General features: G+C 40.6%; 1 protein-coding gene across 1 annotated transcript in view; it reads right to left on the reverse strand.

Annotated features, from left to right (window-relative positions):
- LOC141578038 (uncharacterized) overlaps positions 1 to 12,722 on the reverse strand; it is a 119,191-nt gene that overhangs the window by 25,403 nt on the left and 81,066 nt on the right. The window contains exons 8-12 of the mRNA XM_074366596.1: positions 11,076 to 11,261; positions 10,121 to 10,328; positions 9,142 to 9,201; positions 8,391 to 8,611; positions 2,130 to 2,329 (exon numbers count right to left, since the gene is read on the reverse strand). The gene's annotated coding sequence lies outside the window, so the exon portion shown is untranslated. The remainder of the gene's footprint in view (positions 1 to 2,129; positions 2,330 to 8,390; positions 8,612 to 9,141; positions 9,202 to 10,120; positions 10,329 to 11,075; positions 11,262 to 12,722) is intronic.

Raw genomic sequence — 12,722 nt, forward strand, 5'->3', positions numbered from 1 at the left:
TGGCTCAAAACACTGTGATTTTTTTTTCCTTTTTTGAGGGTATTTGTACTCAGTTTCTCGGCTTTAATCTGTTTTCGTCTCTCTCTTCAGTATCCCAAGCAGTTACCACTTCTTAGCCCCTTCAGCAGCCTCCCTCCCAACATCTAGTCTAGGAAATCAGCTGTGATGAGGGGCCTGGAGGCAGTCACAGAAGAAGTAACTAAGGGACAGAGAGGCGACATAGTTTGCCCAAGGTGATCAGCCTCAACCCCCAACAGTGTGTTTCACGTCCCTCTGTTTAACTCTTATGCTAAACAATCTAACTTTTTGTAGATTATGGTTATAAACAGATGAGGTATCAAAATACATACAAGGACACACATCAACTCTAAGATGTTCATTAACTTCACTATTTTGTTTCTATTTTTTTATTTCTATTAAAAAATAATTAAGAACCTCTGCAGTCAATATAGAAAAATGTTACTGGGTTTTAATCCAGAATATAGAGGTGTTGTGTGTCATTACTCATACTTATTTGTATGTTCACAAGACAAAATGATTTGAAGGTCTCTCTCCCCTCCTCCTACTCAGTACCTGCTCTCACCAGATCTCCCAGTCCACACATCTAACAGCCTTTCACTTCACCCACAGCTGAACTCATCAGTTTTCCCCCAGAGCTCCCTCTGCATCTTTCCCTCCTCAGAGCACAGCAGGACCATCACTTACCTCATTAATCCACCCAGAAACCTGGGCCTTCCTCCATCCTACCTTCACAGACAGCATTCATCCTTTCATTTTTACCATCTAAACATGCCTTCAATCTGTTCGCTTTTACACACTGACCGTCCCACCGCTCAAGTGGAAGCCACCAACACTGCACACCTGGACTCACGAGTCTCCCAAGTGTCCCCACAGCCGCTCTCACGTACTTGAGACAAAAGGGATTGTGTCACTCCCGCGGTTTTAGGACTCTTTTCAAACCCACTCTTCTTAGAAGAAACTCCCAGTTCTTCACCTGATAAATATCTTTGCCATCAAATTGTCAGCTCAGGGAGGGCAGGACACGCCCTCTCCCCTCGGCCCCTCCCTCTGGCAGAGCATCATCTTGGGAGGACCTGCTGAGCTACACCAGCCTGTATTCTAACCCTGGTCTTGAGTTCTTAGCAAACTGCTTCACTTATCCATACAAACCCAAGGTAGATTAGAAAGATTTTAGATGTTGAGCTAGACTATTGATTTGGGGATTTTGCACTAGCAACCTGCAAGTACATGTTCTAATGATTCTGTCTTCTTAAAACCACACCCAGATTTAAGGAGTATTTGTGGAATGTCTTCGGAGTAAAAGGGACTGTACTTTAACAGACTATGTTTTATAACATGAACAACCCTGACAGGGTCACAAATGGAACCACCTCACAAGTGACAGAAGACAGGTGAGAGGCACAAAGCAACAGGTCACAGAGATGGTAAGAGCAAAGTTGTTTCTCCAACCCCCAAAAAATTTTTTGAAAGAACCGAAAACTCTGAATTTTGAAAGTAAAACACTATCATATAAAGAAATAAAATAAATAATCCTCTTCATCAGTGTTTCAAGATCTGACTGCAGAATTTTTAGCATGCCATACTGAATCCTAGCACAGAAAAATCAGATGGACTAGTGGTGAGTAAGTTCCAGGGAAACGGCAGCAATTCCTCCACTTGTAAGAGGACACACACTCAATTGTCGAAGGTGATTTTAAACCACATTCTGGAGAAATTCAGAAGATTCAGGCACCGATTCTAGATGGTGATGACACGGAAGGACGGGTTGGATGCATGCTTCTAACTGAGTCACCGGCATTCTTACACTGCAGGGGGAAACGGAGGCTCTCAGTTATGAGCAGAGATGTTCCTGTCATGTCTCCCAGGCCGTGCCTCGGGGACTCAGTGTCCTGCAGCAGCCTGGCCCCAGACGAGGACCCGCAGCGTGGCCCACTCAACCAGGAGGGGCACTGTGCTTGAGAAAGCCCATCCCCGATGGGAGAAAGAGGGGCTGGTGGGGTTGTGTGTACCTATAAATGATCATAGAAATACACCTGCATACATTCATTTGATACAATTAATATTAGCAAGCTATTTAACAAAATTTCAATTGTCAGTGTTAATTTTACCATTCCTTTCCTCTTGTCCCCTGCACTCTGAGACAGGCTTAGGCTCTCTCACACCTGCAGCTCTGATGCAATAGTTGTGAAGTCATTTTACTTTGCTGCAAGTGTCCTCGCTCCCCGTGTCACTGTGACTGTCGTCTCTTAACAGAGTCAGATGTCTTCCTGGATCTCTCCCTGAGTTCCTTGCTCCTGCTTCTCAGATCCTGAGATAAAGAACAGGTGAAGACACATGACTAGAAAAGGCACTGTGGACTTGACCAAGTCCTCAGTGACCCCCTAGGTGAGTGCTGCCCACACCTTACCTTCGATTCTCAACGTTCTGCCCAGGGTGACATCCAGACAGGAAAGAGTCTTGGGCCCAATTAAAAGCTGTGAGGCTTGGGTGCAGGGAAAGGTGCAGGAGCTGGTTCTGGAGCCGGGCCCCTCCCCACCTCTGCTACTCTCTCTCCCGAGGCCCTGCCCCCAAGCCCCCAGGCTCCCTGATCTTCTGTCCTTCTCTTCTACACTACTCCAAGCCCTTTTCCCCTTCCTTTATTCCCTGATTATCCCCAGCTGGAGTGATTTTTTCATCACAGCATCTAAAAAAAATTTCCTACAGCTGAAAAAGAAGTCTCCAGAGGTCAATGCCCACATGGTGGTTCCTGAAGAGAGCCCCTGGTTAGGGGGACTCTCACCAACACTCACAGGGCATCAGACATGTTGCAGGGTCGACCACCCCCAACAAGAATTTGCTGTGACCCCTATGCCCGCACAGCATCCCTGTTCACAAAACTGTAGTTGGGCCACTTATCCGTTATTAAGAAGCAAAAGTAAAAAAATTGCTCATGTTTCTTACTAAAATTATCTATGAGGTGGAAAAAGAAATTATAATAGAAAAGAACAAATTTGACTCCATGTTAGATGTGTTCGTTTGTCTTTAAACCTGTACCCTGTTTTCTAGGCTAAGACTTGTTATCTCTGCACCTTTTGTAAAAGAAAGTTGCCTTTAGCCTGAAATATCCAGGAGGGCCTATTTTGCGGGCTCTGATCTTTAAGGATGTTAGCTCTTCTACACTTATGTAGAGATGGCAAGTTGCAAAATAAAGAATAAACTTTGTTTTTTTGAGGTTTTACAGGGGTGCCATGATTTGACCCACATGGACAGCTGCAAGAACAAAGGATTCCAAGGAAATCAATTCGTACAGCAAGAAGTTTGCAACAACCAACCACACCCCCGCCCCTTTTTAGTAAAAAAGGAGACTGAATTCTGACTTGGGGAAGAGGGTTCTCCAGGATATCAGTATGCCATCTTCTGGGTCTGCCAGCTTTTCAAATAAAGTCACTATTCCTTGCTCTAACACCTCATCTCCCGATTTACTGGCCTGTCATTCAGGAAGCAGAACTAGTTTTGACGTGGTAACTAAATGACTTCATTGGAGGTAGTATGTCTCCACTGTTTCCTCATTTCCTATATGTCACAACCTATCAATTTTATATGCTGTTTAACAACACAACCAAAAAACCTTTGTTAGGGAATTGATTCTATGGAAAGAAAGTTATTTCTACTCCTTCAAACCTTTTTTTTTCTTTTCTATTTTATTTTGTTTTGCTTATTGAAAAGAAAATAAAAGTGAAATCATTTTATTTCACGTATTTTTGTTACAACTACATATTTTAAATTCTACAGAAAGATTAAAATTGCATTATAAATTTGTTCATATATTAATATAAAGATATATACACAATCAATGCGGATTAGGAAAGGAATGGATATTTACTAAAAATCCACTGCACATCCAGTCTTTTACAAGCATATCCTGGAATATAATAAGCTCTAGAATCCAGGGGTCCCCCACCCCCTTTCTCCCTGCCGAGTGCCTTAGTAATCAACAACCAAGGCACCATCATAGAGCCACGCGATATGTATTTTAGGTATAAATGAGGAAATTAACTCATTCAACTCTAAATCAAAAACCTTAAAATAAATACTTAACTTATTTACAAACAAAGAAAATTGAACACAATTAAGTACAGTTTCTTCCCCAAGGTCACTAAGCTAATAACTGGTAAAGGCAAGATTTGAGCTCATCTGCCTGATTCTAAACACTAAGGTGGAAAACACATTTGATTGTGGAGGGTCCAGCATCAAAGCCTATCACCCTATCTTTATTCAGATCTAGCCTTAGACAGCCTGAGACAGCACCCCATTCCTATGGAACTCGAGGATAACACAAAGGATTTTATATCCAGTAGTTTCTTAGGTCTCATTTATATAAAGTGTCAGCAGGTCAGCAGAAAAACTCTGGGAAATATGAGTGGGTCCAGAGCTTTTTGCTGATTAGTAACTTTATTTATCAGAACAGCGTGACCTTCCCATGAGAGGCCACATGGACCTTAACTAAAGGCAGGTGAGCAATGAAAACTAGCAAGACCCTGGAACTCAAGCAAGAAGGATCACTGCCATCCCCCACCAAGTTGCCTCTTCACCCTCGTGGGCACGATGGCAGAAGATCCAGGTTCTTGTCCAAGTTACACTATCATGGATTCTCACCCATAAACAGATACGACTCTATGCTGTCTTAAGTCCTTCCCAAGTCAAATATGATGACACCAATATCTGAGCAGAATGTCTATGTCTCCACTTCCTCTCTTCTGTTAGGAGAATAATTCTATGGCCACAAAGCAGAAATCCAACTAAAAACACCATGCATGAAGCCAGGTGAAAGTCTGCATAAGACACTTTGCTCTCACGGACAGTGAATGAAAACTCAGAATAAGTGGTTCTTCTTCCTCTGTAAGTGGGAGGTAGCCTGATTTTGTGTGTGTGCGTAAATCAAATACAATGAATTCTGGGATGTGTACAGATTTTTTTATGTTACTGTCATTTCATGAGGATGAGACAACCTTTAAAGTAATTTGAATCTAGTGTTCTGAGATATTCTCAGGTTCTTTTGGTGGAGGAGGGGAAAGGGGAAATGAAAGGAGGAAAGAAGTAAATGAAGCAAAGGAGTAAGAATACTGCTAGCGAAAGGCAAGACATTAATTTTGTTCCTACTTGCATCACACACAAATTAGGGACTGGCTTTCCCCAGGTGTGTTGTCGAACACTGAGTTGCAGAAGAGGCAACAGCCCATTTCTCACTGAACTTGTGACAGTACGTGGCATCTTATAGACACAAATCATTTACCCTGATCAAACACTCTAGCAGCAGGCCGTAATTCTCCTATTTTGAGACACAAGAAAACAGGAGTTCAAAGCGGATATATAACTTGACAAAAGTCAGAGGACCATTAAACAAGAGAGGATGAATTCAAACTCAGATCTGAATGCAGAGTCTGCTCTTCTCACTCCCAGGACTGGAAAATCCTTAACACACAGGCTCCCCAGCTCCCCTGCAGTGTTCCTGGCGCCAAGCATTTCCCATGTTAATGGTCGCCAGTTCTCACAGTCACAGCGCTCTGTGCAGCCAATGGCCTCCATCGGACCTTGATCATCTACCTGTCACGCCCAACAGGCTTCTCCACAAAGGCAGGAATGCTGGCTTTCAAGTGCATAAAAAGCCATCCCTGGTCTAACCTGGGCTCTTCGGAGGCCTCTCCAGCCTAAAGGCAGCCATGAAAATGCTCACAGTTTGTACATGAGCCACACTACCTCTCTCCATCAGTCTCCCCAAATACACTACTTAGCTACGACCACTTTGATAATCTTGGAAACAAATTTTGAAAAACAGAAAAGAAAGGATTCTGGAACAAGTATTTAATACTTACAATTTTAAATGACAAGTTACAAAGTGAGTATTGACAATCCGAATCTGCCTTCCTAGGTGTCAGTTTGAAGAGTTAAAAAATATAATTGCAAAAAATTCTCACTTACAAAATTAAGTAAAATATAAACAATAATCTGTGCTAAACTCAAAAATAATGCCCATGTTGTACATGGAGAAAAATACAGGACTATACTGAGGGGTAAATTAAGAGATGTGAATGTAGAGACATCAACATATTGCATGGAGGAAAGCAGCTTTGTAAAATGAATGCTCTTTTAAAGATAATTCAAAACTTACTAAAAAATCCTATGAAAACCCTTATCTGTTTTTATTCTTTAACTTGAACAAAGTATTTTAGAATTCTTCAGGAATAATAAAGTCATAATACTAGCCAAGAAAAATTGGGATGGAAGAAAAGAATCAAAAAAAAAATCACACTGTCAGATATTAAATAAATTTTTACAGTATGTAAGTTATGGTGCTGGAGTAATAAAGTAAGATTGACAGAAATAAACCATGAGCTCAAAAAGAGACTTTAGTGTACATAAGTATTTTGTGCATGTGGGATTTCAAATCAAAGAGCAAAGTATGAATTCAATAACTGTCCTGGGAAAATCAGAGAATCACCTGGAAAGAACAAATTCTATTCCTGTCATAATAACCAAAGAAAAATTACAGATAGTGATGTAAATATTAAAAACTACTAATAACAGCAAATGCAACTCTTTGCTCATATTAATTCAACTTCTCCTCACTATAACAAGTACTATTATCATCTCCATCTTAGAGATTAAAAAACCTACAGAAGAGATTTGTAGCATTATAAGAAAGTATTTCTAAAATAATACCAAAAATAAAACCCAAAAAGAAGACATTTACTATCTTAAGTATATTTTGGGCCACAACAAAAGTAAACCTACTGAATAAAATGAAAGGCAAGAAATGACAAGTAAAAACTGCGTGATACATATTGATGAAGTCAAGGGGTTAATGTTCATAACATACAAAGAGCTGTCACAAAGCAACAAGAAGCTCCCTCACTTAACTGTGCGAAGGACAAAAGGGATCATTCACGTTTTAAAAGTCAGATGGCTAATAAGTGAAAAATGCTGAATACCTCATTGGTCATCAAATGCAAACTAAAACAATGAAAAAGCACTTTTGCTCATCATATTGGCAAATATTTTTAAAAGTTGTTCTAGCTAGTGTCCATCTGTGAGAGAACAAACTGTGAGCAACGTGTTTGGGGGACGACATGTCAATGGATATGTAAACTCTGATAAACGTGTGTACACACAGATTCAACTCCCCTTCTAGGAATCGTTTCGTTTAGAAAAAAATCAGTTCAAAAAGATTTACTCATCAGAGCATTTACACAGCACTTTTTACAATGGTGGGAAGAAAAGCTGAAGTGAAATCATATCCAGCGATAGAGAATTGGTTACATAAGTTATTCTACATCTTTTCATTCCCCGCAGGAGAAGGAATTTCTAGAGTCATTTGAAAGGAGCCTGTGATGTATGTAATTGTCACATCCAGGGACTAAATTCCCAGAAACCTTAACTAAAGGAATACTCATACAAGATCACAGGAATGTTTGTACAAGAAGGACGCCAGTCAAACACCCTTTCTGACAGTGGAAAATGGAGAAAACTTAAGTATCCACCATCAAGACAATGATGCGGTAAATCAAGGCGAGCTGTGGGCACTAAGGGGCAGGCGTTTTGGCGTGGTCCAAGGCCTTGTCCACAGTACTCTCCCACCAAAGGTGTCCTTACACAAGAGACCAAATCTACTGCACATCAGGAGACCCCTCTACTCTATCTGAAAGGACCGGGTGAGTCTGGAGTGGGAGGACGTCTATGATATACACCTCAGTGAATAAACCGAGCTGCACAAAACATATAGTGTGGCCTTATTTTTCAATACAGCATATATACACACACATATACATAGATTTCTCATATACATGTATGTATGTATGTGTATATATATATGACAGGCATAAAGGTCATAAAATATATACACCACATTGTCAGCAGTTTTTACTCTCAGGAAAAAAAGGGGAAGGGATGTAGGGGCCTTTCGGTACCACCACAGTTCTCTTTTCAGTATTTCAGTTAAATATACTTGGAATTTAAAAGTTTATTTAAGTCCGAAGTAAAATGGACGATGCCTCCACAAGACAGAATGCTATACTGGTCATTAAAAATCATGCCAGGGGAGAGAGAATACAGTAGAAAAATGTGTAATAAGCCGAATGGAAAATGGATGTCTCCACACAGTAAACAGGCACAGAGTGCTCGCTGGTTTTTATGACAGATGTAATACACACTGATGAAAAGAACAGAAAATAGATGTTAAAGTGTTAATTATTATCTCTGAGTAGTGGGACCAGGATAGACACTTTTGTCCCTTTTTTCAGACTTATTATATTAAATACACATTATTTTTCATCTGAAAAAAGCATTTTTAGATGTCTAGTACCACACATTGAAAAAATTACACTAGTACTTACAGAAATAACTAGGAGACACGGCAGCAGCGTCACAAAGTGTACAACGGGCGATCCTGAATAACACCGCGCAGTTACATAAGGACCCACAAAATAAGAGCACCTGCTGTCTTAGGGCGTAGCCCCCTTCTATTTGTCAGTTGTGTCTTCAGGGCTAAGGCAGTTGTGAGCACGGCCAGTGTCAGTGCTGGTGTCTGGATGGATGCCACTGGAGGTGAGGGCACCTGCAAGCCGAGAGGAAGAACAGAAATCATCCTCTGCTTTTTCTGTCTTGTTTCTTTGTTACTTTTGAAGAGAGGTGTAAATAAGATAAACTAAATCTTCCCTATTAAAATTTCAGTAATGAAACCGTTTTTAAAGGGTTCACAACTTATATTCTGCCTATAACTGTCTTTTCAACAAAGCATCATATTTCTTAAATGTTAATTAACTTAGTTAATTAACTACCTGTTGAAACCTATTAAAGAACATGAAATGCACTATGTAAAATCACCACGCCTGCAGTGACTGGCACATCTGTCTTGATAGCAGTGCAGTCAGCCCCCACCATCCCGTGGCCCTGAGCTCCTGATGCTGCTAAGAGAGCACGCTGCCACCTCAGATGGAGAGAAACGGTGAAAGCGTTTTCTGAAATCTACAGCACTGACAAAACATAACTGACAAATCCCAGGCTCCTTTGAGGCTGTCATTTTCTGTTTCTGGCCTACACCCGTCAATGAGCAGAACCACCCCATTCCCGAGCCATGGGACTCACGTGGGAAGCAGTTTTGGAGAAATTTCCAGGTATAGAATGTAACCAACTATACATAGAACTCTGAAAAAAGAAAAGATGCAATACTCTGATTTTGGAAGAAACTCAAAATGTTCTCCTAAGCCTTAGTAGCTGGAAAGGCTGGGCATCTCCTAAGCCACTTATTTATTTCACAGCCAGTGAGCATCTCCCACAAACCCTGTTTCCCTGTGTCTGCTGGGAGCCTCAGGCACACTGTTGCTGTCGATCTTATAAGTCACAGGCCTGAGGCGTGTGTCTCACGCCTGCAACTCTCACACAGGCTCGCCTCCTAGCCTCACTGTCTGAACTTGGCCCCATTTTCTCACCTGTTTATTTGGTATCTGTTCTTCTGTAAGCTGCCTGAAATGCTTTTTGGAACATGTCAGAAGAATCAGTGGGTAGAGAAATGGACAGATGGACAGGTGAGAGTTGGGGAGACAGAGTGACTCCAAGAAAAGGGGAACAAAGAAAATTTCCTTTGCAGAACCCTCTTCTAGTCAGGGAAGAAAACCACCACGGAGAAGTGTGAAGAGGCAGGTGGCTTAGGACGGTTTCCTGGATTCCATGAAAAGTCACACCAAGAGATGAGAGGGTAGAACTATAAATAATAAAAGAAAAAAGCATGCATGCTTGAAAAATATATCTACAATATGTACTTTCTAAAGAATAGATTCAAATCAGCACGGCCCAATAACACAATCCTTGGGTATTTACAGAAGTGAGAATCCCATCTCCAAACCACAAGGCATCCCTTCGGAGCACTAAGAGTCTACACGGGACGGTCATAAAGCTGTCATCGCAAAAGCGATGCTATCCTGCCCTTACGAGGAATGAGCAGCTGTGCTCGGGCTGCCCACGCGCGCCATTTACACACCACAGCACCTCTACGGGAGAGGGACGCCTAGCGAGCCCCATCTCTGCAGGACAGAAAACAAGTCCGGGAGAGGCTAAGCCGACCTACCAGTTCTCCATCTCACAGGACTGGTCACTCCAGGGCAGGACTCGAACTCGGACCCACGTTTGTAACCGCAGTACTACCGTGATTTGTGTGCTTTTTGTGTGTATAATACATTTGTTTCCGGCATGAAAGGATATTTAACAAATGTTCGGTTGTCTTGTCTATCTCATTAGCTCACAATCTTTATATTTTTGAATTGTACTCTTTTCCCCTGGAGAAAGGAACAGAAAGAGCGGGGGTCAGAATGAGATGGGGCTCCATTCTTTATCTGTTACCTCATCTCTTCCAGTCCCCTACCAAGGAGAAGGAGCAAATGTTCTCTTCATCTTTAAAGAGAGAGCTCCACTGATGGTGACTTACTCAACTCCAAAACCATGTCTGGGGGAAGGGCACAGACAGCAACCAGAGAAGTATCACCCGTAGGAAGGAGAAAAGAGCTCAGGGTGTCAGCCTGATTTAATTTCAATGGATAATATAATACCACAGACTAAAAATACTAGCATGCAGTGAATTTGCTATTTCTTGACATCTAGCAAGTTTTCATAGCCCGCATGAAACATTATCGTGAACTAGTTAAAGGAAGAGTCCACACTCAGGGAAAATCAATGCCACAGGCAGGCTGAAACCGAGGCTGGAGGAAAGGAAGAGAAAAGGCATAGTTAAGAAGAGGGGAAAGTGTGGGAAAAAGACATCATCACAATGACTCTCCAGCATCATCCAGCTATCATATAATCATTCATTCAAGAGAGAGTTACTTAGGTCCTATTTTGTGCAAGATTTTACACAGGGCAAAGCAAGAGTGCAGCGTCCATGGTGGCAGCAAGTGGCGGGGCTATAATACAATTCTGATCCTGGTACCTTGCACAATTGTACTCAGTATAAAGGCAAAAAAATAAGGTAAAATAATACTATGTAAACTCTATGCATTGTTGAAAAAAATTAAAGAAGACCTAAATACCTGGACAGACACACCACGCACATTCCTGGATCAGATGACAGCGCTCTTGGGATGGCAGTGCTCCCCAGAGCGATCTGTATACTCAACGTGGTCTCGATCACAATCCCAGCGGGCTCCTCTGCAGTAACTGAGTAGCTGCTGCTACTATTCATATGGGAATTCGAGGGACTCAGTAACCAAAACGTACTTGAAAAAAAGAAAAAAATGAGAGGACTTGTAATTCTCAATTTCAAACCTTACAACTGTATCTCCAGGTGAGATTAGAGGCCATTTTTAAGTTATTACTGGGTTTATCCTTATTTTCAAAATTCTCTACAATGAATATACCTGTTAGAATAAGAAAAATAAAAAGAAAGGTATCTTGTAAAACATGCACAGTGATTCATTCATTGGGAAAAAAATTATTTTAACTATAAAGAGGTAAAAAAATATCTAGTGAAAAAGGACTACTTAAAAACAAGTGTGCATTTACAATTTTCATAATTTGAAAACTGAAAAGCACAAAAACATCAAGTTACTAGGGAGACTAGTGAAACATATTAATAGTTATTTTCAAAAATTCTAATTGAACAATGAAAACTCAAGAAAGGGAAAATTGTGATTGACACCCAAGTGCAAACACATGGAGAGCAAACGCCTAGAAATCACAGTTCCTTTAAATCTGCTTCTAACTCAATAGGAGAGGAAATTCCTCACTTAGGGGACAGTGGAATCCCATACATAAGACAGGATACACAGTACAAACTGCAGTAGTATCGGGAGTGAATTTCTTAGAATTCTAATGTTACAACATTGCTGAAAAACTATAAAAACACTGACAGACAGATTAAAACACACAGTCATATATATTATATAGAAACATATGAAGTCTGCTCCCATGTTGCATAGAAATACAAACATATTTGTTCATTTATAGGCACTGATTACTTTATCCCAGATAGAATATTTCAACTAAAACAAAAAATCAATAATACACTCCTCTTGTCAAATCTACTTGATAAGTTACTCTGCTATGCAACCATAATGTGTTTAAGATAGATCTAAAATTAGTGAAATATCTTTGTATGGTTTCTTGAATTGTTCTCAAAATTCCAAGCTTAATTTTAAAATAGATCTGAGCAGTATTTCTATATTATCTTTTCCCTTGTGAAATGAACAACACAGTCTGTTGTCAAAATTCTGTCCTTACAATGATTCACAAGCACCGTTTCCTAACAAAACTGCTGAACAGCAAGGCACTATCCAGACACTGTGACCAAATAAATGAAACACAAGGAAGACAGTGACCCTATCCTGGAGGGCTTATAATCTGTGTCAACAGTGGGTTTTTATTTGATTGGTTTGATTGGGTAGCAAAATAAAATCAATCAAGTACTTTCTGCTTTTAGCATTCTGTAAGTCATGACTGTTTTAGTGTCATGAGAAGGAAAGACTTAAGCATGACTTGATTAGGTCAACTAGCAACAATCATCACTGGAGAGTGAGTAATAAAGAAGTTAACTGATAGAAATACTTCTGACTACATGAAACCTAAAATAAATCTACACTGATATCCGAAAGGAAAATGAGGAAATGAGGTCCCCAATGAGAAAACAAACTAACAAGGAATCAAAAAAGGAAAGACGTTTTCATTAACGATTCCCGGCA

This window comes from Camelus bactrianus, chromosome 6 (genome assembly GCF_048773025.1).
Source record: "Camelus bactrianus isolate YW-2024 breed Bactrian camel chromosome 6, ASM4877302v1, whole genome shotgun sequence".
In the NCBI taxonomy this organism is placed as follows: Eukaryota; Metazoa; Chordata; class Mammalia; order Artiodactyla; family Camelidae; genus Camelus; species Camelus bactrianus.